General features: G+C 56.9%; 1 protein-coding gene across 3 annotated transcripts in view; it reads right to left on the bottom strand.

Moving 5' to 3' along the window:
• The window catches only part of LOC102948318 (G protein-coupled receptor kinase 5), a 64727-nt gene that overhangs the window by 26846 nt on the left and 11935 nt on the right, over positions 1 to 25946 (bottom strand). The gene's annotated exons all lie outside the window — the stretch shown is intronic.

Raw genomic sequence — 25946 nt, 5'->3', positions numbered from 1 at the left:
AACGCACGAGCGGTTGCACTCCCAGCCCTGTGCCTGGTCCACCTGCCTGACCCAAAGACACCAATCCTGCCGGGTCCAATTGTGCATGGTCCTGAGTGCACCCAGGAGCTGCTGAGCATCGTGGGGAGCGCAGCACCTCTCCCAGGGGCTAGGCACCTTGCAGGATTCGGCAGGAAAGAGCCCTGGTTTCCAAGCGCGCAGCAGCCGCATGGTGCTGCTTCTGGCTGCAGTTGCAGAGGAACCAAGTCCTCCAGCCTGCCGAGCGCCGCACAGCCTGGCCTCCCGCGACGGACTGCGCTGCCCCCTCAGCTCTGCTGCGTCTGAACGCACCAGCCAGCGACTGGCTTCCCCCGGCAGCCAGCGGCAGCACAGGAATACACACGTTTGGCTCTTCCCCATCCAGCAGCACTCAGATCACAGTGCAAACCGTACCCTGACTGCAGGTCCGGGCAGCAGAGGAGCAGCCCCGCTTCCAGCTCTGACGCAACGTGGGTTTTCTTCATAGGAGCTGAGCCTAGAAGCCAGAGAGGGTTTGCGCTTCCTCCAAGAACAATGCCCCGTCCTCCGCGCTAGCTTGCTAATAACCATCTGGTTTCCTTATCTCTTGGGCTGGTTTATTGTTCCACACGCCATTCCCTGCCCGGCCAGGACTTGCTGGCTGCTATCTGCCCTCATCTGCGTGCAGAGGATGCAGGCCTGACTCTGGAGGAATGAGCTCATGGCCTGGCATGCTTCCCCAGGGGAAAGACAACATGCTCAGCCTCCCTGGCAGCTACCTGTCCGCCACAAGCCATGTGTTCCTCGCCCCACTGGCATCCCCTCTCTGTCCCAGTTCTGCAGGTCAAGCAGGAGCTCTGGAGAAGAGTACCGGGACCCTGGGAGTGTATTCAGTGGGGAGGCGTGGTCTTTTTACTCTACGAATGTACAGCCCCTAGCACAGGGTCTCCCTGGTGCAAATAAATAGTAAGTCCTCAAGATCCAGAGCAGAGCTCTCAACTTGCCAGGGAGGGAGACACAAATGACCCACGCAGGAAGGGTAAAGTGCTGCAAGATCCCTTCCTACAGTGTCAAGGCAGTGGCGCTGCACCATCGGTTGTTGGGAATTCCTGGCATTTAAAACAACAGAAGGGGGGGGGAGGGGGAATGTGGGGGGACGGCAGGGAACGCTGCGGGATCACCCCACTGACAACGCCCCAAGGGGGGAGAGACAGCCCTAAGAGATGTGCCCAGCCCGACGGAGCGCGCCCACATTCACCATGGGGCCCTCCTTGGCAGGGAGAAGTTTTCAAACAGCAGCATTTGGGACTTGCTCACTATGGAGTTACTGGACGGCGTGCCATGGGCAGTGGCCCAGTCCCATCCTGTCACGGGTGCCTTTACGGTTCCCAAAGCTACGGCAATAGGATGGGCCTGCTGGCTATTCCCTCTCAGGAGGGCAGCCGAGCCCAGCCTTGCCCCGGCCCCCAGGGAGAGCGAGCGAAGAGAGCTGTTGGAGTTCCCTTCCTGCGGTGCTCCTTGCCGGACCCTGGCCTGAGACACCTGCCCCAGACAGAGCAGCCACCCGCAGAGCTGCACCTCCGAGACTCCAATGCTATCGCCCGACAGCTCCTGGGCCCAACTCCTGGCTGCAGACACAGAGCAACTACCTTGGAACTTGCCCTAGGAGCCTGAGAGCATCAGGGACTGGCAACCCGATCGGCATTGCATACACTACCCAGAAAGGCACCAGGCCTTGCTCCCCCACTCTGCCCTGCAGGGTGCTGCACGGGGCTGGCACATCCGATGCGTAGAGCACCGGCTGGCATGTGGCCTTTGGGAGGGGGTTGGCCTTTGTACAGGTACGGCATGGCCCTGCCCCACCAGCAGGCCTCATCCTGCCCTCGACAGCCCCAAGGGGGCTCAAACACCACGGCCCAGTCAGTCCTTGGCCTTTCCACTGCATCTGCAAACCAGGGGAGGGTCAATGCCAGCTGTGACATCAACAGGAAGGACTAGACCAAGAACCCATCCCGCCATGCTCACTTCACACCTGGGCCCCGCACAGCTGGGAGCTCTCAGCCAACCCCTGCCCTGCCCGCCCCAGGAGACCCCTGTAAGTTTTCCAGAAATTTTGCAAAAGATCTCCCGCCCCCACTCTGCTCACAAGCCAGTTCGTGGTTACAACTGCGTGCAGAAACAAGGCAAATTCCTTGAAGCGGGGAAAGGGAATGAGCTTTGGGGAGCCTTCAGGATCACTGAAGGGTTTCTATGGACTCTTTCTTTCCATAGGCACGCACACATGCCCTGCACTTATGAAGTAATCCCAGTGGGGATCTGACATCAGCATTCATTCCGGCTGCTCAGGGCTGGTTGTCAGCCAATAACAATCTCCACCGTTGACCAGCTGCCATCTAAAGGTCCAGTTACGTCAAGCTGAGCCAACAGGAAGCCAGGACCCCGCTACAATGCTGCTTGACAGAATCCCGGGGTCTTGTCTGCAGACTTCTGGCCAAAGGCCCCAGAGGGCCCATGTTTCACCAAGTCCTCTTGGGAGTTGGTCCAGCAGAACTTCCTGCCGTAATTAATTCACTTCCTCATGCATGAATAGGCCAAACGTCAGAGAGCTGGAACTGGGCAGCGGCGCAGTCCCAGGCCTGGCAGTAAATACCATGCAGGAATTACACCAGCTTCTGCCGCTACGCTAATTCGCCTCCCTCCATTCCCAGCCAACGGGGCTGTGCCTGGTAGACACACTGTCTGGAAAAAGAGTCCCCATCTCTCTGCTTTAATGTGGTTTCAGGAGCTGGGGAAAACAGTGGACACCACAGCTTCCCGATTAGCATTTGCGGTGTGCTGAAGAGTTCATCCTTGAGCCCTGCGATATTGAGGGAACTCATCTGTTTTCCACCAAAGAGGGAAATCCAAAGGAGAAAAGCCATCTGTGATGGGAAGTGCAGGGCAGCTGCTAGGGGCAGTATTATCTCACTCAGCTTTTAATGCAGAGTATCGGGACATTATTCACCTCGCGGACACGCACAGCAGCTTGGTTATTAGCTGAGGTAAGCCAAGGGACAGCCAGGCAGCAAACCAGGGCAACAGGGATAGCTCAGAGTGCCAGAGGGGGACACTGGAGCAGGACTTTGCTGTGGCACCAAACAGGGACAGGAACAAAGTAGCTTTGCTGAACCAACCAAACCAGAACTAACAAAAAATGCCCCCAGCCTTTCCTGGGCAGTCATCCGGCCCATTATTTCTAAAGCCTCTTTCTACAGCCTCCGGAAAAGTGATCCCAGCTGCTCCCTTGGAGCTGACCCCAGACCAGGGCAGCGCACCACACTCTGCAACAGCTGGTGAGCAGCATGCAGGATACAAACGGCTTGCAGGAGTCCTGGTCCCATCCTGGGCACCGAGGGTTGGGGATGGAGAGGAGGGACAAGGCCCCACTTGCTGTCTGGAGACGCCCACTCACACTCTGCTTCTGGGATCGGCGGTTGGGCGCTGGCTGCCAGGACGATGGTCTCTAATTTGGAAGGGGCAAGGAGCCTGCAGGTGGCTTCTGCTGAGTGTTTAGCACTGGGGGTGGAGGTGTCAGCTGGAGACAGATTCCCAGGCAGCTGTGTTCCAAGGACAACTGTGAATAGCTGGGCCGGAACTCTCCCAAGCCGCTTTCAGATCAGTAACATCCTTGCTGGCTTGATCGAGGGCTTCCCCGAGGAGCCCTTCTGAGAGCGCCACATCAGTGTGCTCCAAGGAGCGGCATGATGCTGGGTGGGTCTCCTCCCTGCTGCAGCAGACACGCAGCCAGGCCAGCTGCCCGGTGGATTCCAGGCAGAGCATTCTGGCCCGGGGAGACGGGCTCTGCAAGTGCAGCTGGGAGCCTAGTGCCAGGGAAGAGACTTCACCCCTCAGTTCATGCTGCCGGCCAGCCACCTGGGACACAGATTTCACTTGCAGCAGCAGGACGGCTGCATCTCCCCTCAGTCCTGCTTAAAAGGACAGCGTCACTCAGTGCTTGGCCAGCCGCCTCCTTTCGGCAAAGAGGAGCTTCCCGCGGGGACTTGCTGTTGGCACCAGCCTCCCGGGGGAAGGCCTAGTAAGTCCTGAACATGGAGAGAGCACGACAGGGAACACGGGGGCTTTTTGCAGGAGCAGTCACGTGCTCTGCCCCCAGCTGGTCCAGACAGCTGCCCCTCCGCAGTCCAAGGAGCTGGATCCTACACCCAGCCATCAGCTCTTGGAATTGCTGCCATGCTGTGCAAAGCCTTGGGGGGGGGTTAGGGTTAGGGCACAGGACACAGTTAGCAATGGCCCTGTGCTAGCCTTTGCCAGCACCACCAATTATTAGGCTGCTGCTAAAACTCAGACGGAGGAGGGTTCAGCTGTCCAGGCCACAGACCCAAGGAAGAGAGAAGTCACCATCTGCTTTACCCCTGCAGGGTTCTTAGAAACCTCCTTGGGGCCAGGGGGCTCCTGCTCCCTCTGCCCCTCTCTGCCACCCTGCGGACATCTGGCTAAGGAGAAGACCACGCTATGCTAGGCTAACTTGCTACTTTCAGCCTGCTCCTTAGAGCCAAGGTCTCAGCCAGCTGGCGAGAGCTTCCCAGGGCCAGGGACCCCGTCGGCCAGTGCTGGGACCCCAGCCCTGTCTGTCACGGACATGGGCGGCACCATGGATACCCTCCCTTCTGGGGCCTGACGAGACCCAGGGTGGAATTCCAAGGGCCTGCAAATGCCACTGCTCCAATGTTGCTGTGTACACGACGGTTGCCGCGGCGAAGAGCAGCTGATTAGCTGTCAAGTGGTTGCATGGCAATTAGTGCTCCTTAATGTGGAATCCCTTGATCACGCAGCCCATGTGACCCAGCAACTGGCTTCCTGCTCTCCATATAGCACTAACCACTGGCCTCCAGAGCGCCTGAGGCCACAACGGATTTCCGCAGCAGCCTGGATGTCTGAACTCTGCCCAGCCAAGGCGGGGAGCCTGGGGGCCACACAGGTTTGCGTAACGCTGTGCAGCCAGGTGGGGACAGACCCAGAGGTGCAGCCCAGAGACATGCCAGGCCGCACCTTACCAGCCGGGGTTTTCCAAAGCCCCAAGCACCCAGAACTCCCCTGGGAGCCAATGGGAGACATGCCTGCTCCTCACCTGGGCCCAGGCCGCTCCTCCATTGCCCTCCGCTAACAGCAAGGCTGCACCTCCCCACAATGCCGCAGTGCCACTGATGCACCGAGCAGAGGAGAGATGCAGCATACCTGCCCGAAACCGAAGGGGAATTTTCCTGCCCAGCCCCTCCGCGGCTGGCATGCCGCCGCTGAAGAAGCAGTTTAATATGGATTATTAAAGTGAAGAGGCCTTGGATAACCCGGGCTAACTGCCTACTTTCCCGTGTGGATTTATTTCTTTATCTTCTTTTATAGACTTCTGTGAGCTAATAATTCTCTAGCCAGGCCGCCTCAGAAACTCATACTCAGCAGGAACGGGCCGGGGTTCCCCTCCAGACGAGACCATGCACTCTCTTATTCATTAGCATTATGGTCGCGCCTAACAGCCCCAGCTGCGATCGGGGCCCCATTGTGCTAGGTGCTCTATGGACACATTGTGAGAGAAGCAGAAGAAATTTGCTGGTAGTTTCAGGTTATTATAAGTCACTGGAAACACAGCAGTGCAGGTGTGGTGAGTGCACCGAGATGTGTTACATCAGCAGGATTTTGCTCCGAACAGCTTTCTGGTGATGTGTCAGCAGTCAAGAGGAAACCGGACAGAGATAACACAAATAGAGCACGTTGTTTACTATACGACCGCGTGTCCAAAGAACAAAGAAGCTATTCCCATGACCAGGCCAGGTGAAGCAACATAGATGGCAAGGAGACTTAAGAACAGCAGGTACATGACAACCAAGCACAACCCTCCAGCACAACCTTAAGAAGAGCCTAGGAGCTAAACAAGAACTCTGTGCTGAGCAGCAGGAATCCCATGAGGGACGAGGCAGTGCCCTTCGGCGGAAAGGGCATCAACCCCAAATACTCCCCCCTTACTCCTAACCCTTAAGGAGTTACAGGTCAATAACTCAAAGCACTGGCTGTTTGCTCCCAGTTTCTAGGCCAGTGGGACCAAATTTTGTCCAGCCAAGAGGTCATGTTGGCAGCCTGAGGACCACCTTTAATTAGCACAAAGGAGCCCAATGCAAAAGTCACAGCCTTCAATGCCACTTCCCAGCCGAAGCATTGCAAGCTGGGACTTGTAGGCTGCTCCACTGCATTACAGACCAGGGCAGGCACAGGCCAGGTTGTGAAGCTCCATGGCCACTGTTTGCCTAGGAGGCGGCAGCTGAAAGGTGCTCGCTGCTAGAAGGAGCCTGGGACTCCTGGAGGCTGCTGGCAAACGCCATATAACAATAAACCAGGGAAGCAGGCTGCTGGTGCCGATGAGGACTGAAGCCCCTTTCCCCTCCCTGGATCACGAAGCCAGCAAACCCCACACCATCACATCAGAGAGTGGGACAAATGCTGTTCCAGCTCCTATCCAAAGAGTGGCAGCGGCAGACACGGGCCTTTCAGACTCTGCTCCCTGGCACCAAAGGAAGACGTAGAGCTGCTTGCTAGGAAGACTCCTCCAGCTAGTAAGAGAAAGAGCCTGGGCCCCGCGGGTCACGGATGCTGGCTTCTGATCTCCAGGCTAACCCCCAGGGGAGCCTGCCATGCTCAGAGCTGCACGGACGTGCCTGGATGGTGCCTGGGCCAGCCTTGTGTGCACAGTCAAGCACCTCCAGGACGGGATACCATGGGCTTTCTGGCGTGGCAGAGGGCTTGGGGGCTATGCAGAACAGCTGCCAAGCAAACCCACTGCTGCTGCCTGCCCTAGCCAAGTGAGCAGGGTCCAAGGGCCCAGCAAAGCCACCCAAACACTGGGTCATTAGCATGGAGAGAGGGCCACCCCTTCCCCAACATGCCACGTCACTTCACCCCCTCAACCCAAGCAGGGACGATTCCCAGTGTCCCTAAATTCCCTGATGGAGGCAGCCCAGGAAACCGGAACCCAGCAGCTTGTCCCATCCATCACGGAGCAGCTCCTAGAGCCAGAGGGCTGCCCCATCCCCAATCCTGAACTTCCCTGCTGCCAGGGCAGCCTCTGACGCCTTGTTCTGCCCTCGCCGACTAAGAAGAGCAATGGATCCCTGTCCTGCCAGAGGCCACGCTCCCCACCTGCCCCGCACCTGGCTCCCCACGAGGACTCTGCCCCGCACCTCTCCCCACGAGGTTCCACTGCACCCTGCAGATGTTCGGGTTCGCAGCGAGAAAGCTTGTGCTATTAGCTGAACTGGCTCTAAACACCACAGGCAACCCCCCCTCTGGCGGTGACCCCTTGCTGGAATTTCTGCTGAGAATGGCTGAGCGTGGCTCAAAGTCCTGCACAGTGTTTGTTCCCTCACAAGCTCACCCTCCCCTCATATTCACGCTGTGCCCCCGCACAAACGCAAGCGGCTGAGGGGGTGCCAAGCAGAACCAAGAGCTGGCGGGCACTGCTCAGGCAGCACGGACGCCCGCCTCAGTTTCCCTGCATTCTGTGGGGGCAGTTACCCACATCCCCGAGGGCTTGGGACCCCAGCCTCCTTGTCTGAAGCTGTGGCCAAAGCTGGGGTCCCAAGCTCTCGGGGACGTGGGTAACTGCCCCCAAAGACTGCATGTGTGCAAACACACACTTCAGCCTCGCGGCTTGAGAAGGTGGCCCTGAGCCTCTGTTCCGCTGGACACCCTCACACCAGGCGAGGTGTTAGAGGAAGAGGCCCAAGGGACATGGCCCTTCTCTGCCCCCCTTATGAACAGGAGCCCGCTCCCACTCCCCCATACAGCGGCAGCCCATTGCAAGGCGTGTCCCCAGGGCAGCTCTCCTGATCTCTCTTCTAGCACACAGCATGGGCACGGCTCACACGCTGGCACGGAGCTCCCCAACTCCTGAGCCTGGGGATGCACAACGCTGTGCGGTGTCCTGCGGGATCTCAGTCCAGTTCCTAACGTCAAGGGCACCGCATCTCACAGACAAGCCCATCGTGCTGATCTCGCATCGCTGCAGGCTCAGCAGAAACACCGAGGAGCCAACGGCCCATGGGGACACTCTCCGCCCCGGAGGGATCTCTGGCAGGGAGGTGTGGATGCAGCCTGTGGGACGGAGGCTCCCCTCCCCAGAGCAACCAGCCTGTCGCCACGCGCTCACGCCCATCCCTTAGCCCACCAGGACCCTTTCACTCCATAGGCAAGGTCTCCGCAGCTCCCCTCCTCCTCAGCTCCACCCCTTCTCCCCCTGCACAGCCTGGTAGCGCTAGCTCTGTGTGCAGCCTCCCACTCAGCATGAATAATCCACAACTAGTGTAACATGCCGGATGGGGGGGTGTGGGGGTGGGGGAGCATCCCGGCCCCGGGCCCCTGCAAGTTACTCACCAGAGCTTCCATTTCCTCCTTCACGTCCCTCCCCTCCCAGCTCCCTCCTTCTGCAGCTAAGGGGCAGCCCTGGCAGGAGGCAGCGGCTCCCCACTCGCTGAAATAGATGAAAAGCAAAACTAACAGTCCCTCATGGCCTCAGAGCACAGGAAATCTGCACAGCAAGGATGCGGTCTCTAGTCCCTTCATCATCACGGGGCCACAGAGGCCGGAGATGGAGGAACCAGCCTCCTAGGTACCCACTTCGGCTCCAATACCTATTGGCCCATGAGTCTGTTTCTTTACTGCACTTAGCTTTACCCAGCAGCTCTGGACGGAGGTGCTAAGTGGAGACCCCAACTCGCCTGGAGTCATGCGGGCTTCTAGCTCTGCCACTGCTCCTCAGTGAAGGCTCTCCATGGACTGAATTTTTCAGGGCCATGGGACACTGTGGATACGAATGGGATCACTGGTCCCAGGCCCAGGCTCCCTGCAGGCTTGGGTCACCTCAGACGGGGAGGCAGAGTGAATCACCCCCTGCCAGAGGGAACACAGGCAGCCCAGAACTCCAAACCTGAGCCGCGACCAGGGCATGCCTACAGAAGGGAGACTTGGCGGGAGAGAACTAAGAACCCCCCACCACATTTATTAAAATCTCATAATATTGGGGCCCGGAACTATGATTTTTTAAATGGTCAGGGTTGCCGATATTGAACCAATCTCTCTTTCAGCCTCGTACAGAGATTCAGAATTTTAGTCCCAGGGTAGGGCTGCACTAGAGCGGCTCAGCTGTAGCATCAACATTCCTCCATCCACTGAAGGGGGGTTTCCATCTCCGCAGTTAATCCACCTCTCCCAGAGGCAGTAGCGAGGTGGATGGAAGACCACATCCATTGACCGTGCTGTGCTGCACTGCAGCTTCGGTTGGCTTAACTACATCACACATGGTGCACACGTCTTCACAGCCCTGAGCGACGTAGCTAGGTCCATCTAATTTCTAAGTGCAGAGCAGATGTAAAGCAGAGTGATTGCTCAGACAAGAGGTTTCCGATTCGGGCAATAATCAGGAGAGGAAAATGATCGCTAAAGCATTTGTGTCTGAAATTCATTAATGATGGGAAAGAGCTTGCACTTGAGACCCCTAACTGGTCTCTCTGCTGGCTTTAGCCAACAGGATGGGAACAGCCCCAAGCTAACGGCAGAATCGGCCAGTAGCTAGTTTGACGTCCAGAGGTGGGCGCCCAGCAAAGAGGCTGGGAGTGGAATTATTGTCAGTTCATCGGCTCTTGAGCTCCAAGTGGCTTTTATGGAGCAGGACTCAGTCTGAAGCAGAGAGGCTCCAAAGTTCGGCAAGTCAAGAATAGCTCCCATCACACAGGGCAATATTAACAAGAAGCACCATGCCAGTGAATTCTGGCCTGTGGCTTTCAGCTCTGGTTATCTACCCGCTGGGTGCGGGGGTGGCTTTTCTTTGATTCGAGACAGCAAAGAGCTTTGCATTTGCTGGTTCTTGGACAGATCTCTCCCTCTTTCACTCCACACAGGAATTGAAACCTCCAGGCCGTTCCTCCCCTACGTTTTAATCAAGCTTGATAACAATCTTATTAAGTGCTAGTCATACTTCATTTCTGTCGTCAGCACTAAGCCACGATAAGAATGTAGACGTCTGGAGTTATAATAAAATTACATTCTTCCATGTGTTTTAAATTGATTTTAAATGGAAAGGGTGGCAAGTGCCAGGCTTTGCCAAGATGTCGCTGTTTCCTCCTCTTTCCCTTCACTTTTATTCGAGTTTGAATTTTGCGTGGTTGTTGAAAGGTGCCAGGTTGACCTTCCTCTCTGGCCTGTTCAGCTCTCAGCCACCTCCAAGGCCTTGTCGTTGCTGCTAAAGAAGAGTGTTTTTACTGGCGACAGTGAAACGAGGCGAAGTCAGCGCTATCTCCTCACCTGGGGTGGGCCTCGCCTCGTTTGCCTCTCAGTAAAACCAAAGCGCCTTGTCTTCCCTGTGTTCCTACTTCGGGACAGTGTGTACACTAGTTAGCTCCCCGATGTCAAAGACACTTTTTTTTTTTTTTTATACCAGGAAAGACCTGGCCTCAGACCGAGGCCCCACTTAGCGCTACGAGGAAACGGATGGACACTCCTCACATTTTCACCAGGGGTCCACCGAGCAGCTTATCAGCTACTTAAAAACCAAACACCCCACGTGCAATCTCTTGGCCACTGCTGCTTCAGGCGAGGTTCAAACCGCCAGCCAGAGGGGATAGTCTCATCCTCTCCTCTTACCAAGAGGACGTTTTGATAGAGCTGGGCAGTGACCCAGGCTGGCTGTGCGAGAGGCAGAGGCAAACCAAGATAATGGAGAACCTTCCATTTTTAAACTTTATAAAGGAAAACCCAGAAATTTGGCAAGAACATAAATAATATGAAGTAACATCAAATACTCGTTTAGGAGAATAATAAACTGTAAAATTACCATCACAATAAGAGAAATTTGTCAACGACAGGCTGTGCCACGGCTACGAGGGAATGAACCCCTCTTCTCTCCAGCTGCAAAGTCTAGCTTCATCCCTGCTGTGCAGCAGGGATGCTCCTTCCCTTCGCTGCTGCACTGGCCACCCCTCTTTCCAAGAAGCCCACCCATGAATGACAGCTCCTCGCCTGGAGCACCACCCCCGTACCCCAGGTGCCCACACAGCACCCGCACCCCCAGCCCCCCATGTCCCAAAGGTCAACCTCACCAGCCGTACGCTCTGTCTCCTGCGCAGCCGGGCTCCCTTCAAGGTCCAGCTCCCTCAGCAAATCCTCTCTTCACCACAGCGCCAACTCTTTCCGCCTTCTTCTTCACTAACCCCCTTCCAACTGCTCCCTTCGGGCGGATCCCGAGGCCCCTGCCTGGCTCCCGCTGGCCTCTCTCCCCGCAGAACCGCAGTTGCAGGGCCCTACCGTTCTCTCTCTAGGTGGAAACTGCCGCAGGAAACTGCCAGGGCCACTACACTGGACCAAAACAAGACTCCATTCAAGAGCGTCCGATCACTGGGGCCAGCAAGGGTCACACCGAAGCAGCCTGGAGATCAGGGCCCTGTTTTGCTGGGCCCTGCACAGTCAGAGACAGTCCCTGGCCCAAAAAGCTCACAACCTAAACAGACAGGGCAGACACAGGCTGGGGGAGGGTTATTACTACCACCTATTACAGATGGGAATGAGGCACAGAGACATTAAGTGACTTGCCCAACGTCAAACAAGGTGTCTGTGGCAGAGGCAGAGCTTGAGCCGAGTTCTCCTAAGCCCCAGCCCAGTGTGTTGGCCACCTGGCCATCCTCTCACCTTGGAAGCAAGTGGAGGGGCAGTCCCTCTGCTTGATTCCAATACAAAGGCACAGAAGCGAGCCACAGAGAGGACTGGAAAGTTTGTCTAAGAGCGAGACACCATCCCCCCCGACCAGCTATGGAGGAGGGGCAGTGCAGGGGAGCAAGTACCCCACTCAGCTAGAGATGGGGGATGATGGGGGCCCTGGAAAGCTGCTAGGGAGCCCCTGGAGGGAGTCCCCTCCAGCTTCAGTCCCACGCTATAGAAGGCTGCATTTCCCTGGTGAGCAAAGCAGTGGGGCATGGGAAGCAATGACATCTCTCTCCCCCCTCCTGCACAGAGGGGCCAGGCAGCTTGGTTACACCTGCAAAGCACTAGGAAACGCTTGAACAAGGCACTCTGGGCCATCTCAAAGCAGAATGGAGCTTGCTGCTGCCTTGCCAAAAGTTAAAAGCAGCCTCCCCATCCCCCTGCACTGCTCATTCCAGTTCCCTCGAAATATTTACATAAGCATTAGCAAATGGATGTAAGCCAATAACCCCCCTCTTGCTTTAACCCTGGCATTTCTCCCCGCACTCTACTCCCGCTCACCTCTCTGGGTAGGAGTGAGCAGAGGCACCTTTCTCAGAGACACGCGCTGGCTGCTAGGCAGGAATCACTGAGTGAAACTCTCTGGCTCGTGCGCCGCAGGAGGGCAGCCGGGACGATCCCAACGCTCCCTTCTGGCCTTAGAGCCTACGCAGCGTGAACACATGCACCCCTCTTCCCAAGTGACTAGTCTCAGCACTTCACAGGTCCCTCGCACGCTGAGCCTGAAAACTCAACCCCCTGGAACCTTTGAGGGAAGCACAGAGCCGCTCTCTGCCACTGCCGGCCAGCGAGGAGCCCCTTGCCCAGCCCAGCCCCTTTGCAGGAGAACCCGCACTCAGCCACATAGAGGGGGCTGTTCCAGGAAAATATTTGGAAGCCGATTTCTGGATGTAAAACACACAGCAATGGGGAATGCATGCCAGTCCCTCCCTGAGGTCTGACACCCCCAACTCCAGGCCCAGCCCAGTCACACCCCAAACTCCAGGATTGCCTGAAAAGGCAGGGAACCTGACGCAAGCCATGCGGGGGAGGGCAAGCGAACCAAATCCAGACACACCTCAGAGCGCCTGTGCTCCCAGCCCACCCTGCAGTCCTCAGGGGCTCTGTCTGGGCACCCCGTATTTCACTGCCTGAGGGCTGGCTCTCCATGGCTCAGCCCGCACATAAGGGTCATCCATGCCCCATGCGTGGCAGGCTGGGCTAGTGAGGACAGTGCCGGCCGGTAACCGGGCTCTATCAGCTGAAAGGCAGCCAGGATTCTTGCTGGGTCCTTTGGCCCGTGGAAGGGAAACATCGTAAACTCAGCTTGACGTGCCAGCATACAATCGACACAGGTTGTTAACCCATCCCTACCTGCAGCAATCAGAGTGACGCCCAGATGGGGTCATGCGCCCTGCCTGCTCTAAACACACGCCTTCTGGAAATACAGCTCCACTCCCAGAGCACTAGCCTGCCCTGAATCACAGCCTGCGGAAACCGGTAGTCACGTACCCAAGGCGACCCCTTTCACTTACCCCCAGCTCAGACATGAGGGGCAAACTAACGCCTCGGAGGGAGAGGCTCAAGGAATTGATTGGGCCAGCACACCCCAGTCAGACCCAGCAGGCAGGTTTGCTCAGCTCCTGGGCCAGCAGCTCCATAAGCCAGGATAAGGCCTCTCATGTTGTCAGCCCCAGAGGTGGCTCCGTGCTCCTGGATACCAACCGCGGGAGAGCCAGGGTGGGTCAGGCCCGGGAGAGCCCGCCCTGCACAGCATGGCTAATGTGCTGTGGTCATGGCAAATGGACACTGAGCCAGGGCACCAAGTCATGTCTCCCCGGCTCCCCAACAAATACCCCGCTCCCACAGCACCAGCCTGCATCCTCCCTCCGTGCACACACCCCACAGCACCCGGCTGAGTCCCCCACCCAGATGAGCCCACATGCAAGCCATGGCATCAGGCAGAGACACCCTCCCCCCAACATGCTCCCCTCACACACACACACGGCCCCGAGCACCACTCCCATCATGGTACTGGTCTAGATCCCACCCACGCCCCAGTCACTGGGACAGCCTTCACCAAACCCCTTGGCATCAGACCCCCCACCCAACCTACACGCTGGCACCCGGCCTTGTGTCTGCAGCCCCGGAGCAGACCCTCCTGACCCACACGGAGCGGGTTCTGTGCCACGGCTGGCCCCCCGACTGGCAGACACTGCATTGCACTATGCTCCTGTGCATTATTTTTAGCACCTGCGGGTGGGGCGTGTATTTACAAACAGAAATGCACTATCACCTACCGAACACAGCGCTGGCCTCGATAGGCCACGCGCCAAGCCGGCCGGGACACAGTCAGAGGGTGGCAGAGTTTGGGGACTGGGTTGAATTGCGTTCCAGAGTCCTTCAAGCAATGATCTCACACTTTCCATTCGTCCCAACCGCCTTCCAGATCGCAGCGAGATCTCCCCACCCACCCCGAGTTCCACATCTGCCCTTACCATGTCTCTCCCGCCCCCTCAGCGCTCCCAGGGGAGAAAGACTCACTCGCTTTTTCATTCAGGCTGCTCCGCATCTGCACTGGGCCCGTGTCCCGCTGCAGAGCGAGAACCCCCCATGCGTGTGCATGAGAGAAGGCAGCGAAGTTTAGGGAGTGCAGGCCACAAAGCCACATTACTCATCGTCTCCCACCCCGGCCCCTAGCTGTTAGCCCGAGGGAAGCCAACATCTCCTTAGAAGGCCTGTGCTGGAAGGGGGACTCCGGGTTACAGCAGCAAGAGCTAGAAGAAGGAATCAACCCGCACCCTGGCCACAGCCTGTGCCTGAACAGCTCTGACAAGCTTCTCAAGTGAGTCAACCCTCCAGCCGGCAGAGTCTGTAACCCATTAACAAGTCCATGTCGGCTAATTGGCTTGCCACAGAACAGGACAAGCCCAGTCACTTTCTCACACGTTTCCCTAGGCTGCCCTGTGTCAGCTGGGATCCCCATTCTCCTCTCCCGAGGAGGACACCCTCAGAGCACCCAGCATGCGGACAGCAACCAGGTTCAGGGCTGCCTGACACGCTCCCGACACAGATAGCTGGGAACCTCACCCCCCGGCCGCTGGCCAGATGTGTCCTGCTCGGGAGCCCAATGAGAGCAGGGTCTCTGGCGAGATTCCCAACATGCAGCCTGGCTTAAATCAGGTCAGAAGTCCTAGGGCAGCCCTGCTGTGCGTCCCAGCAGAGCCAGCACACTGGGTGGTGCAGACAAAGAGCCCAGGGCGATGAGCAGAACCTCCCCAGGCCAAATTATTTGACCTGAACCGAACCCGGCCTACTAAAATGCACGCCTGCTCCTGGAGCATCTCCCCTGCTGCTGGCCACATCCCCCACGTAGAACTGCAGAGCCAAGGGGGGTCACGCGTGGGGACTGTTTGTGTCTCAATGTAGGCAGAACAGGCCCAGCTACTATGGTGGGTGCCGTACAAGAGACTGTAATAAATCAGTCCACCCCAGCGTGGCTCCCAAATCCTTCTGGAGCCCTCCTTAAACACGTGAGCCCCTATGACGCTCTGGCTTTGCAACCCCCATGCCCAGCCCTCCTCGTAACCCCCCAGTGCAGCTCCCTCATGCACAGCCCCTTGCGAGGCAGCTGAATACGCCTGCATTTGGGGTTTCCACCAGCTCCGCTACAAACCCCAGACATGGCCCAAAGGGAGAATCTATCCAGCCTAGCCAGAGCGAGCTCCTGGGGCACCACAGCTGATGCCTGGCGCGACCAGCCTACCACCTATCTCGCAATATTTCCGGTTTCTCTTGAAGCCCCTGCTCCCAGAGTCATGGGAGGCGGCCAGAATCTCAGCTGTCACTGAGGCATGTGAGTTTCCCACCCTCCTGGTTGTGAAAACCCACAAATCTGGAGCACCTGGGTTGGCAAAGCAGACTGCTTTCCCTCTGGCACGCTGGGGACCTGCGGCGCCCAGGCTTGACTACGCTGGGGGGCAGCAAAGGTGGTCAGGCCCAGCCGCAGCACTGTCGCTTGCGGGTGGGGTGAAGCTTTGATTAAAAGCGTTGGAGAGAGAACTACAATCCTCTGAGGAAGGGGCCTCGCTGTGCTGCCTACAGGCAGGGGGTGGAATTTGGAGCGATGCTCTAATATCAGACAGACTGGAGGGATGGGGAGTAGGGGAGCAGATTCATGCCAATCTCTGGACAGGTTTCAGAGTAGCAGCCGTGTTAGTCTGTATTCGCAAAAAGAAAAGGAGGACTTGTGGCACCTTAGAGACTAACCAATTTATTTGAGCATAAGCTTTCGTGAGCTACAGCTCACTTCATCGGATGCATACTGTGGAAAAACAAACAAACAAACAACCAACCTCTGGACAGGTCACTAGCACAGCTAAATACAGTTACAGAGGAGCCCAGGTTTCACTTGGCCATAGAGAAACTGCCGAGGGCTCACTCCCCTCACCCCAGGTAATACAACAGATCAGAAACAGACACAGGAATTGAACCCAGGAGTCCTGATCCACAAGGTTGTTCTCCATCTTCTGTGTAGGAACATAACCACACGTTTCTCCGGCACCTTCAAACCCCAACGCACTTTATAGGCTGCCTGGCAGTGGAGAGAGCTACATGCAGCTGCCTCTCTCCGCTTCCCCGGGGGCACTGGACTGCAGCAGACACCCCAAAGCCAGAGGCTCCCGCACTACCAGAGCACTACAGCGGGCAGGAGCTGGGTTTGCACTGGCACTTTAATCCCTAATCTAGAGCAAATCCTGGGACACTTGCCATTCCCCGGCCTGGGATCTCCCTGGACGCTTTTACAGCCCTTATCGCTGTAGTCACTGAGTATCTCACACTCATTCCGGCAGCTGAGGCTCCCAGCCCCGGGAGGCAGGGAAGGGTTATCATCACTTTTCCAGATAAGGAGCTGAGTCACAGGAGAGATTAAGGGTCACACAGCAAGGGTCACACAGCAGAGCCGGAAATAGAACCCCGCTCTCTGTCGAGTGCAATAACCACTAGCCCATCCTGCCTATCCCTTGGCTACAGGGCATGAGGGGCCAGAAGACAGAGTTCAGCCTCAGGGTCGGCCCTGGTTTTCCTTGCCTTAAAAAGGAATTGCATTCCCCGACCCACACCCACCCTAGCTACATGTAGCCAGGAGACACAGAGCGACCTGAGCTTCAGCTTGGTTTCATTTTGGGGCAGGCAGCGGGAGACTAGAGCAGAGAGATGGCCAGACACGTTGGGGCTTTCCCCGCTGCTCAGGCTAGCCGCCCCCCCCTGCAGCTGCTTTCGTGGGGCCACCCATTAGGTTTGTGCCACTGTTGTCCAGTTTCTAAAGCATTAGTTTGTAGCTCAATTCGGGCTTTCAGCAGCCCCGTGCTTTGGAAAGGGTCTGTCCCCAGTGAGCCTCCACGTGGAATTGAGCAAGCCTGAGAGAAAGCCAGGGACGCACTGAACCCCAGAATCAGAGCCAAGGGCTGGCAACCTGCAGCCCTGACATCTACCCTGCCTCTGACAGAACCGCTCGTGCTGCTTCTTCTCCATCCGAGAGGGGAACGTCTCGGCATGGCATCTCCCCTCCAAACAGGGAGCTGGACCGAGTATGGTCCGGCCTCTTTGTTCCCTACCCATGAAGGGCAGGTGCATCTCTGGAACCCTGCAGGCAGGAGACTGCCCGGGGAAGGACATCAACTGTCCCTCCTCAAAGATTCCTTCCCCCAGAACCTTTGCCCAGTCACCGTGCGCGGCTAGCAGCAGACCGAGCCCTCAGACAACATCACACTGTGCATGTGCCATTTCCTGTCCTAGGGCAGAGGAGGGCCAGTGCCCCAGGGGAAAGGGCTTGTAATCTAGGACACTGAAAGGCCGTGCATTCATTCAGGACTGAAAAAAGCAAAAACACTGCACCCTTAGCCTGTGGAATTCATTGCCACAAGACACTGAAGCCAAGAGCTCAGTAGGATTAGAGAGAGAGAGTTGGACACTGACATAGCGGGTCTGGCTATGGAACAATCTTCGAGAAGAGATCAGGTGAAGCCAGAGTCTAACCATCTTTAGGAAATATTGCAAGGCCTTCCTCTCAGGAAAACCTTTCCCGCATAACAATAATACTTAGCTCCTATATAGCTTTCCATCAGTACAGAAAAACATGCTTCACAATCTTTTGTGTATTTATCCTCACAACCCCCTGAGTTAGAGAAGTGCAGGTGGGGAAACTGAGGCACAGAGACTTGCCCAGAATCACCCAATAGGCCAGTGCAAAGCTGGAATGGAACCCAGGGCTCCTCACCCAGAGGCCAGATCCCTACAGCCTGTACCACACTGTCTCTCCTCTTTGCAAACTCCCCTCCCCTCTATGTGGCCCATCTGACACCAGTTATGCCCGGAGGGTCTGGAGCAACCACCAAGTGCCAGGAGGGCTCCAGAGACGGCTGCCTTTGCTGGTAGGATCTACTCAGGGCAGCGAAGCACAATACTGGGGAAATGGGGGGAGGAGGGATCAGCCATTAAGGCCCAAGGAGAACTGCAGCCAGGAGATATACATCTTGGTGGAAACATCTAAGCTAGGATGGAAGAGAGAGACCCATTTCCCTGCATGCTAGCAGCTGGCTCAGCTCCTCTGTGCTCTGTAAACACTGCCAGGCACGCGAGAGCCCTCCGCTAGCTAGTACGCACCTCGCAGGCACAAACAAAACGCAGCCCAGAAGGCAATGATGGGATCTACCGGGGGGAAAAAATGGTGGGGCTGGGGGAGGGAGCCAGCCCCACACGTAAATAAATGTTCCTTACATGAAGTTTTATTTCTTTCCTGTTAGGGGAAGGACGTGGTTATGACAGAATCTTGGAGGAGGAGGGCAGAGTAATGGCCCAGAGGAAATTATGCACATTCAGAGCTTGGAATTAGCTTTCCCAGCCAAGACTAAGTCCAGCTGTGCCAAGGCAATACCCCCGGGGCCAAGGAAGCCGGAGCTGTGGCAGCCCGATCCCAGTACCACTCTGTGCGCAAGACCAGAGGGGAAAGATCATTTGGGTCCCACCAGAGGCAGTCTGGTGCCCAGGGTGCAGTGGGAAAGAAAGGTCCTGTCCGCAGTACGAGGGGCTGCAGATAAGCCGAGCCCTCCCAGCGCAGGTCTGCAGGTGGCTAGGGAAGGTCTGTTCTCAAGCACGGGGAAGCCTGTCATCAGTCACAGTCTGGTGAGAGCTGGGTAGCAGCACGGAGCACATTCCCTTCAGCCGCTGCAAACCCAGTGAGTGACTTCGCTGCTTTGACATCGTACGCTACAGCGAGGCGTGCGCTCTGCTAGAGCGGTTAGCGCCTGGCATTTTCCTTTAGGCTGTTCTGAGGCTAGGCTGCTGCTTTACCTGGGCAGGTGCAGCAGTTCCCAGCCGCAGAGGGCTGCTCAGTCTGACACGCCGTCACCTGAAGCAGCTGACCACAAAGGCTCCCCTTCACTAGAAACCGCTGTAGCACTTGGCTGAAGCCGGCTCCAGAGGGCTGGAGAAAGCGTTCCTCTATTCACACCAGGCAGGGGGAGGGAGGAATCCCCACATGGCACGTGCGAATCCGCCACACAATGCTGCTCGCACGCCAGGCCGGGTGTTACCACGAGCACTGCCAAGAGGGGTCACTTGTGCATGCACGCCTGCTGGCCGGGCGGCATCCTCCCGTTTGTCAGGAACCCCACGCTAAGATCTCACTGAGGGCGCTGGTTAAACAGAGGTGCGAGTTCAGCCAGCTCGCCCCTTTGGCCTGTCTGTGCTGCAGCCTGGTAACACCCCCCCACTCGTTGTGACTCCCTGCCACAGTGGCATCTGCTGTGCAACTGGCCCGCAGAGGTGACTTCAGGACGTTGCCTCCATTCTGAGCTCCCAGCCGCCCACCAGGAGCCTGCAAGGGCCTGGGTGACTGATGTGCATTACCCAGCTCTGAGCGCACGCGGTCTGGTCTCAGAAAGGACACTGCGGAGCGCTCCTGGCCGGCCTCAGACCCAGCAGCGTAAAATAGAGAGGAGGACCCCACGTGACTCTCCGTGCTCCGCAGCACATGCCCTCGTGCGGCGCACTGCCCCAGCCACGTGTCTCCAGAGGGCAGCGGGCGTCACTTTGTTGTTCCGCCCGCTAAAAATCAAAAGAGTCCCCGTCTGTTCTGCATGGACATTAAAGGTACCACAAAAAACCAGTATTGTAGGAGCATCAGTAGCCCCAGCCAGGATCAGCGGCCCGCTGCACTGGGCGCTGCACAAACACAAACAGGAGACAGTCCCTGCCTCCAACAAGAAAGCTGGGGAGGGGGGAAGTCTGTGTGCAGATGTAATATCTCCTTGGGCGCGCACACACACAGAGCTAGCTGCATTTCAGCTAAGCGGTGTGTAAAATGCTTTGGGATCCTTTGGACAGGAGAGGGGCTATGGAAGGGCTGCAGTATTATTAGATACTGACACCAGCAATTGTCATCAGCAAAGGGTTGTAAGTTACTGCAGGTCTCTCTTCCTTCCAGTCCCACAAAGCTCCCCGTCTCGGCGTCTCCTAGGAGAACGACTTACACAGAGCAAACGCCCCATGGGCGGGGGTGGGCTCATCCCCTCCCTGTTTTACACAGAGGTTAAGTGACCTGCCCAAGGCCCACAGTGGCAGCGCTGGGATTAGAACTCGGGAGCTCTTGGTGCTGCCTGCCCAGTGCACTAGGCCAAGCTGTGTCCTTAGGAAGTGAAGAAGGACCAGCGGCCCCAGAAGAGGCTGGAAGTCACAGTGGGACAGTGGTGCTGCACTATAAAGAACATTCAGGCCTTGCTGCGTGGCACACCGACTGTCCTTGTGTTTTCTGGCCTAGGGCAACGTCCGCTTCTGTGCTGTCAAGGATTGGCTCAAATGACATCTCAAAACAAGGCGAGGAGCCTTGTTAAACAGGTCAGTGTAAACACTGCCATCAAACCTTTAGAGTGTTTGCACAACACCAGGGGCAAGGCCAAGGGATTCCTGACAGTTCTGCGCATTTGCAAAGGAGGATCCAATGCTCTGCTTGCAAGCCCTTGGGGCAGGATTCAGCTGCCAGCCCCCAACATTCCTCTGACCTGGAGCAAGTAGCATTTGAGTCGCATCAGGAGCCTGTGACGGCAGGGAGCCAGTCTGGTGGCGGGAGGATTGAGCTACGCATTCTGAACGGAGAAGAGAGCTCCCGAGTCAGGCTGTGGAGCCTAGTGGCTAGAGCATAGACCTGCGGGGTCAGCTATCATTCCCAGCCCAGCTCCAGACTCGCAGGGTGCCATTGGGCAAGTCATTGGACAAGGTCTCATTTCTACCTCTGCAAAATGGGGAGACACCCCACCAGGCCCCCAGGGAGCTGGCAAGGATTAACCCAAGTGCTCCAAAACCCTCGGATGAGAGTAGCTAAAGAGGGAGCAGCATTCCCAACCCCTAAAATCCACCTGACAGCCAGCTGGGGAGGGGCCATGCAGCCCACAGCAGGAGATGGGTCTCACCTATGACCAGCACAGCTGCGCAGAGGTGCTAACAAGCTGGCAGTGCACTGCCAGACAGGACCTGCAGCTGCCCTCAAAGGAGAGAGGGCAGCCCATGGCAACTACAGGCCCTGGCATACACCATGCTTTGATGGGCCCCGCTGCACTGCACGCTGGGACCTGCAGTCTGTGGGGCCCCAGCCCATAACAAAGTTTAGGGTAGCTGTGTAAGGGCATCCCACGCATCCCCCAGGGTCCTGGAAAGATGCCATCCCTCCCGGGACACCACAGCGAGCATGCTGTGCATGGTTAGTCTCTATAGGACCCGATATCTCGGATGGGCTCAGTGATTCCAGCCCCCTGATTCCTGCACACCTCAGCCCTGCATTCCTCCCCCAGCCCCCTGGCCCTCACTCCAGTACTGGCCTCTCCCCGCTCCCAGTGGGTTTCCAGCCCCTCTCCTGTATGGGAAAGACAGAAGAGCTGGGCAGGTTATGCCCAGCAACGCCGCTCCCCCAACGGGAAGGTAAACAACCGCAGGTGCCTCTGCCCAGCTGGCCCATCAGCAGTGTTTGCCTTTCGGATGTTTTCCCAAGGCAGGTTTAGGGGCCTGACGCACTTGCTGAGCTTCTCTCCGACTCCACTTCCAGCCAGCGCCAGCTCTCTTCCACCCCCCCAGGGACCAGGACAAGGGAACGGAGCCCCTCGCTGAAAGGCCTATGCTGGATCTGGCCCAGATGGAGCCTCCCACGGCAAGGGACGAGGCTGGGGCTCGGAGCCAGCCGAGAAAGGGAGATGAGCTTAAATCAAATGGAATTTTGAACAACGTTGCTGCAGCCAGACCTCCTGCCCGAGCAGAGCACACACCTCAGTTAGAGAGGGCCAGGCAATGCTCTGGCGCCCGAGGAGAGGGGAGCTGCTGAAACAGCCGTTTGTAATTGCCTAGCAAAGAGTAAATAAGGCATGTCCTGGTGGAGGGAATACTCTGGCGCAGCAGCACCAGCCCAGAGCAGCCAAGGTCCTTGGGGCTGAGCCTGGACCCTGAGCCCAGAGGGTTCGGCCACAGGACACTCGTACGACACTCAGAGCATGCCTGGCCTAGGCAGCTAGATCGGCAGAGAATGGGCCGGGCTCCTGGAGACCGTACAAATGCTCCAGAACTTGGGGCAGATTTGGAGCCAGACTGGGGCCTTTCATTAGCGAATCCACCCGGCCCAGCCAACGATGCCAGCCTGTCCCCATCTCCCATAACTGCCTCTGCACCTGCTTCCCAACCTGCCCACTCCCCACACACAGGGCACCCTCCGGGGCTGGGCAACGAGGCAACTCCCCAGTCAGCACTGAAATTCCTCCCCAAGACCTACTTGTGACAGGCCACTTCACAATGGTGAGAGGAAGCTGGGAACACTTACAAACATGTTCTGGCATCAAACGGAGGCCAATTCTCTGGCATAGAATCTGGGTTGGAAGGGAGCTCAGGAGGTCACCTAGTCCAACCCCCTGCTCAAAGCAGGGCCAATCCCCAGTTTTTGCCCCAGATCCCTAAATGGCCCCCTCAAGGATTGAACTCACAACCCTGGGTTTAGCAGGCCAATGCTCAAACCACTGAGCTATCCCTCCCCCCATAATTTACATCATCTTCACCACCTCTCCCTGCCTGGACTCCTCAGGAGTCCCTGTGTGGTCTCTTCCTGATGGGGAGAGCTTGCAGCCTAGGCCTCCCCTGAGGCCTGTGCAACATCTATCATGTTGCGGGCACAAGCAGGGACAGACAGCACCATTCACGTAGGCTCTCGCCAGCCGTTTGGACGCACAGCGCAGGTTTCAGCTTCCTGCCACACAGCAAGTCTTCCTGGGCACTGGGTCTCGCTCCTGTCCAAGCTGAGCCATCCCCACCCCCCACCACTGCCAACTCATTGTCCTACTGGGGGATGGTGCAACAGGGGAAGTTTTCTTAAAGCCCAGTGCTCATGTGACTATTTCAGCTTTCACTGCAGAGAAGAAAAGTAAGGGTCTTGTTTTTGGCTTGAAAAGTTGGAAAAAAAAAACCCCACAACCCAAGCGTGACCTAAAGTCTCAAAAAAGCCCCCAAAATGGACCAGAAAATTGATTCATATTTAAAATCCCATGATTTTGGGGGCCTAACTCCTGAACATTTGCTGCCGCATCTAGCCAGGAGCTCCTTGCTTTGAGCAATAGAGGAAGGTCGGGAGGGTTGTGTTCCCCAACACCCCTTTGTAACACCTGCGGTGGGACGCCCGGCCCCAGAGTGACCCAGTTAAAAGCCCTGGCAGCATCACACACACAGCTCCAGCTCACTTATGCAAACCCTCCGTCCCTCGGAACTCCCTGCTCTCCCGAAACAGGATCCCAGCCCACAGCCACCATGAATGTCGCTGAGAGTTCCCACAATCGCTCCCTGTCCCCCGCGACACTGGAGTAATCCAGGGTGCATGCACATCCGCCCCAGCAGCCCCTTCTCGCCGCAGAGGTCACTACACAACCTGACCAAACACAACTCGCTCCTAGCTCCTCCCTGCCTGGGCGACTTCTCCAACAGGAAGCCCATTCAGTCCCGCGACGTCCATAAGAATGTTCCTGGCACGCAGCACACGGTGATCCCGCCACGCAGACACGAAGCAGAGTGCGGGACAGCTGGCTCTCTTTATTTTCCCTTCTTGCAGCTATAATGAAATCCAGCACCAGGAAGTTCAATGTGTGCCGGAAACCACAGTGCAGGGGCAAAGGGGGCTTTTATTTGCCTTCTAGAGTATATATTTTTAATGATTTTTTTAAGAGCCCTTAAGCTAAAATTCCTTGGCCTTCATTAAGCTTGTTGTTCATTCTCTCCAAAGACCACGTGTGAGCTTGCACCAGGGCGGTGAAAAGGTAACAAGAGCCATTGTCCTTGCAGGGTGGCTGCATCCTTTGGTACCTCTGCTGCATCAGGCATTTGGGGGTGGGTGGGAGAAAGCGGCATGTTTCCTCCTTGGAATGAGAGCCTCCCAGAGAGCATGCGTGGAGCATTATTCGAAACTGGAGTGGACTGCAGCTGGGAGCCAGGGCTGCAACAGCTGGCATGCTCCAGGATACAGTACACTTCGATGTCAGACATCTAGGCTGCTGTGACTGATAACATTCGGCAAGTGAGTGAGCAGTGGGAACACAGGCAAGATCTCTAGCATGGAGTTGGCACAAGCAGCCCTTGTGGCCACCTACACTGCAGGCTGCTGGTTGCATTGGGCCCAGATTCACGAAAGCTTTTAGCCTCCTCTCGTTGCAGGCCCTAGTTTTTAATCAAGCCCAACCCAATGCTGGCAGCCACTGCCCCCGAGCCAAGGGCCTGGGTACCTTGTAATCTCAAAGCAGCTGTCTGATAGCACATGGACTCCTGTGCTTGGGAGGGCTATCGCCCGCACAACTCCTGGGGCGTTTCCCTTCCCCCTCGCAGGGAACTTCCCCCTCTGCCGTCAGTAACATCCTTGTGGCACGCTGTCGTCCCTTCTCCTGGGGGCTGTAATGCTGCGGAGTCATTCTGGCTGTTGGGTTTAGCACAGGGGGCTGGTGGCCTGCAATGTCCAGGAGGTCAGACCTCAGGATCTTGTGGTCCCGTCTGCCCTTAAACTCTGACCGTTAGAACACAGGACTGGGCGTCAGGACTCCTGGGTTCTAGTCTAGTTCTGTCCCTGACTGGCGCGGTGAGTGAGCATGGGCAAATCACTTGGGGCCTCACGTTTCAGACAGATGTAGCTCGACACCTAACCCCATATCGAGGCTCCGCAGCAAGTGGGCAGGTTTCCAGATGGGGAAACCCTTAGCTCCAGTTGAAATCAATATGGATTTGGGGGGGCTCCTTGTACCGACCCAAGCTGAGCCAGGCTCCCCATCTGTACAATGGGAACAATTCACCCTACGCTCATGAGGCTGTGTTAACTTCAGTGCAGCACTCAGAGAGCAGCCTATTCTTACCACTCTATGTTTGGGGCTTCCTATGCCCTGGCCTGCAGCATGAGAGGCTTTGAATGTCCCCCTCTTCCCCCTAACTTGGCCTGAAGCCCTCTGAAAGGCTGACCGTAGGAGACAGGCCTGGCTAGAGCACTGCCCAGTACAGAATCCATGGGAACAGGGAACATCCTTGGCGAGAAAGCAGGGGTTGGGACAAAGGGGAGACAGGGGCACATTAATCGGCTCTCAGGGCTGATCTGAATTCAGGGCTAGAGAAAGAGCTGGGAGGTTGAAGTCCTTGTTTAGCTGCAAGGTGAGGACTGTGGTCGCCGACTCCACTACTCTGGCACAACAGCACTGACGCTCGCCTGGGCAGGAGACAACTTGCTCCAGGGCAGGCCTGAGACTGTGGAACTAACGAGTATCCCAAACCTCCCCCCTTCGGCACCAAGCAGCAGGCTCATTTCTTTGACCTGCCTTTGGCAGATAGCAGTGTGCACGCGCGTGTGTAACAGACTAGAGTCTGCAGGGCCGACGCAGCAGCTAGTGGCAGAGTGAGCTTTCCCCACGCTGGTGAACATGTCTCAACCCCACCCCTACGGGCCACCCTCCACCTGCGTGGCAGGGAGAGAGAACAGGGTTCCTCACTCTTCCTTCCAGTCAAGTCCTGGTCTCTTTGCTGAGTCAGCCAACCAGAGGCCAGCTGTGAATTTTTTGTAACATGGACACCTGTCCCCTGAGCAGCAGGCAGGGACCCGTGGCATGCATTTCACACCACAC

The sequence above is a fragment of the Chelonia mydas genome, chromosome 26 (genome assembly GCF_015237465.2).
Source record: "Chelonia mydas isolate rCheMyd1 chromosome 26, rCheMyd1.pri.v2, whole genome shotgun sequence".
NCBI classification, from domain to species: domain Eukaryota; kingdom Metazoa; phylum Chordata; order Testudines; family Cheloniidae; genus Chelonia; species Chelonia mydas.
This window is presented reverse-complemented; position numbering and strand designations above follow the sequence as displayed.